Raw genomic sequence first — 4,102 nt, 5'->3', positions numbered from 1 at the left:
TGATACCTCGTAGAACATCGATATTTCGTCTAGTCCACGATACCTCGATGCTTTTCATTAGAGCTACGAGTGAGTATCCGCATTTAAGACTCGAATTTTATTGAAATCTTCCACAATTGTTCCTTTCCTAGAAATCTTAAGATTACACGCGTTAATGGAGATGTTAATAGGTATAATATATCGTGCGATATACATATGTACGTACACTATTTGAAGCCTTACCTGCAAAATCTATCCACTTTTATTCCGAGTACACGTTACGTATGTAAGGTACAGGTATCATTTTTAACGCATATATGTATAATACTACTATACACGGTACAATATCAATCACTGTTTCCAACTGGAATGTGTGCAGATGTAGGATCGTGTAGAATCAATTGTTTTAAATTCCGTAAATTTCGTGCCTCGTGTCTACAAGTCACATTCATCGAAGCAATATCATTGATGCGAGAATACATCATATACATACATAGATATATGTATACGTATAGATAATACATAGTTTGCTGCATCGGCATCGTATCGCCGGGCCGGGCCGCGCCGCACCGGTTAGCCGTAAATCTCGAGTTCTACGAAGTAGAGTTACATATGTATACAGTAGCACCAATTCTCCTGAAAATATTACGCGTGAATCTGACAAGTGCTACAGATGACAAGTCTTTACTTTGAAACTTACTCCAAATGTATAGCTATAATCATGTCCTGTCGTTTCAGTTTCACCGATGATAGAAGAGAACGAATCTTGAACGTTGCCGAGTGTATTCTCAACTTTGTTATAAACTGCACGTTCGAAACTACAGTGTGTTGGCACACAAGTTCCAAATCAAGTCGAGAATTCACGCGAGTACAAGTCGAGTTCTAGTCTACATATTTCCAATCGAATCTTATCGACACGAAAATACAGTTTCGCTAAGATTTACTCTGTCCAACGTATGTACGTACGAGTGAGTATGTATATATCTACATAGATTAAGTATGACATGATTGTGCGACGAGTTTGTCGCGCAAGAAACGCGACGTAGTTTAATACTACTCATACTCGTGGTCATAACAGTAAAACGATAGATGGATAATTCTTTTTATTTTATGAAAAAGGCTATCTGGCTATTCCAAACAAACTACATGTATATTCATACATACATACATATCCAGAGATAATCTACTAAATAACGCTAAATATTATTATACGCTGAATATTCAGACGGGAATCAATTAACCTAAAACGAAATATCGTTGCAATTACGTCATCGAAATGCAAGTTTATGTATCTAGAAATGGTAAATGATTGGCGATTACTCACCGATATGGCTAGTGATTCGTCATTAAAAGCGTTGCAAGTTTCGTCATCTTGGTCCTCACACCAGTGTACAAACAACCAAACATTGTACACTTTTTAAGAAAATATTCCAGCATGATAGGATCACTATGATATTTGACCATATTAAAACCGTGCAGCATGATTAAAAACTACCTTTTTATATTATACACTTGTCTTCCGCGAGATAAAACGTATTTTACCTTTAACTTTCTAGTGAATTTTTTTTCAAATTATTATTTAAACGTGCAACGATTAAAATAATTATAATAATTATTCGAATGTATTATAACTGATAATTTAAATAAATTAATAATTATAACTAGTTATAATTTGTATTATATTAAATCTAAGCTCCCGTTTGTATAATTGGACTAGATTTGGATCTTATTCGATTCTTTGAATGGAAACGCGGCAGGCGGTGGGTGACATTTTAAAATGTTCGTTAAAACTTTCTCCAACTGCTGCTGCTGCTGCTACTGCTGCTGCTGCGGCTCACGTATTTATTGCAAACCACCGATGTGTTTCGTTTATGATTAAATACGTTTCCAGATCTTGAAAATCCAGATCACGGCGAGCTATTCCCAAGTACTATGTAAAAGTAACTTTATATATCCTGGGGATGAGATCAAACTTTATACTTGCCGACGAAAATTACTCACGCTGAAGAGTTTTCTTAACTGATGTATCGTCATTCGAGTAGGAAATTAATTGATCGCAATTGCACCTTTTAATGTAACTTGACGTTACACTTTGTTTACCCAAAAATCATTAAAAAACAGTTTTAATTAATTAAACTGTTTGAGAAATGTTGAAGCCTGCGTTGTAAACGCCAATATAAAACGTGTGAATGATATTAAAAATTTGGTTAAATATCAAGTTAATAAGGACAATTTGTTTTTACATGGATGGGAGAATATTTTGTCGTTTAAAGTGGTAACACTCGAGAATTCGAACGGCGCCAGCGGTGCGGCATAAGTAGTGTGCGATTAGTAAACGAAACGAAACGGCGCGGTGCGGCAGCGGGTCGCGGAAAATAAACGTAAATGGCGAAGCGCACGCGACGGATCCTGGCCGCCAACTGAAAACTGAACCCGAGACCCGAGACCCGAGACCCGAGACTCGGGGTGCGAGTCCCGACTCGGGACTCCCGAGACCGAGGCCAGATACCAGATCGTATGCGGTTCGGGCGAGCGCTCAGACTCAGGATCATCTTTCTGGCTCTCTCTAACCAGGAGCCATACTACATACATATGAATCTTCCCTCCTTGTATCGTTCGCATGTTCGCATAGTGACCGGCTTATCTACGAACATCATCATTGTTTACCCAAATCCTTCGTCAATGTATAACAATGTAAACACAGACCGTATGAAATCATAAACATGACTGTCCTAGATATATTATCCGAAAACAGCTATACCGCGCGATACCTATTATACACACATATGTATACGATCTACACCCTCTATACATATATATGCCTCTGACAAACAAACTTTAATGTTCAACTTGGCTATTCGAAAAGTTTTTGTCAGCTTAAAAATCGACGACATATAATTTTACACTATACTCGTATGTATCTCATGGAAGAGAACCTTTAGACATTCCAACGGCATCTGTGTCACCAACTCTTCAAACAACAAACAGTCGTTCCGCCATTGCTGATTAGGAATGAGAAAAGAAAAACGCTTGAACGTCGATTGCATCGAGATACGATTGATATTTTTCCCCATCGGAATGTCGCAAAACTATACATATTACGTAGAAATAGTTTCGGTACATGTTTGATGAAACTGCAGCTAACAAGTGATACGCTTCGCTGGCAAATGTTCAAGTTCTAAAAGTATTTCCTTCTGGGAATGATCGACGTTCGACGTTTGACGTTCGACGTCAGCCAGAGAAACTAGAGAGAAAAGTACATACATACGTACATCTATGTACAAATTTTCAATCTTGAAAAATTCAAACGATTGCACATATTCTGTTCAAGATCGTGTTTCGAGGTAACAGCGCATCTTGTAGGGATTAACGTCAAGCAACGATTTCTCAGCATCCGTTAGAGTACTCGATACTCGGCGAGTACCATAATTCAAAGGTTGGTTACAATATTTTCCTTTCAATCTAATTCTCAGGGCTAAACCGTTCTAAAAAAGGCATGCAAATAGTTGCTGTACAAATAAGTAATTCCCTATTTCGTATCGAATTTATCGTTTATTATAAACGCATGGTGAAACTCTTGAATTCATTCGTTAACGGATAACCAGGATAGAGAAGATAAGAAATATGGATCGCCAAGTTCGTCAAGCTCAACTACAAAACTCAGTGAGTCTACGATATGCCTGTGAGCGCGGTCGTGGTGGGCATTTCAACGACGTCATTTTTTACGAATTCTTCAAAAATTATATTAAATGAAAATATAAAATAAATCAACATGAAACTTTAACTTAGGAGACCAAGAGTGAAGCAAATCCAATCAATGATATTGACAATTCAACCAATCAATTTGCATCGAAACACGATGGTATTCCAGATCCAGGATTAATCGAATTGTCTTCTATGCCGAGTACGTAAATAAGAATTAGTACATATAGGATATTCGTATTCTGACTCTTTGAAAATTATTATTGACCAATGACCTAGTCAATGTACTGTGTTTCTCGCAATGTCCATCCTACGATGATAACTATTTTAAAATGTTTACCTATTTCTACATTTTACCGCGTAACCGCTTAATCTTAAAATTAAAATTAAAATTAAAATTAAAATTAAAATTAAAATTAAA

General features: G+C 36.9%; 1 protein-coding gene and 1 long non-coding RNA gene across 3 annotated transcripts in view; one reads left to right on the top strand and one right to left on the bottom strand.

The window, feature by feature from the left end:
- Positions 1-2,122, bottom strand: LOC128884557 (uncharacterized). Of its 2 annotated transcripts, none has more exons than XR_008459407.1 (4): positions 1,981-2,122; positions 680-1,909; positions 223-615; positions 1-135 (listed from the first exon to the last, which is right to left on the bottom strand). It is a non-coding gene; the product is annotated as an uncharacterized LOC128884557 (long non-coding RNA). The 2 variants fall into 2 exon arrangements; XR_008459406.1 differs by lacking the exon at positions 1,981-2,122 and having other exon boundaries at positions 680-1,220; positions 1,304-1,426.
- Positions 1-4,102, top strand: part of LOC128884556 (uncharacterized) — a 12,101-nt gene continuing 7,999 nt past the window's right edge. Inside the window, exon 1 of the transcript XR_008459405.1 lies at positions 1-69. The gene's annotated coding sequence lies outside the window, so the exon portion shown is untranslated. The remainder of the gene's footprint in view (positions 70-4,102) is intronic.

This window comes from Hylaeus volcanicus, chromosome 1, assembly GCF_026283585.1.
Source record: "Hylaeus volcanicus isolate JK05 chromosome 1, UHH_iyHylVolc1.0_haploid, whole genome shotgun sequence".
NCBI lineage: Eukaryota > Metazoa > Arthropoda > Insecta > Hymenoptera > Colletidae > Hylaeus > Hylaeus volcanicus.
This window is presented reverse-complemented; position numbering and strand designations above follow the sequence as displayed.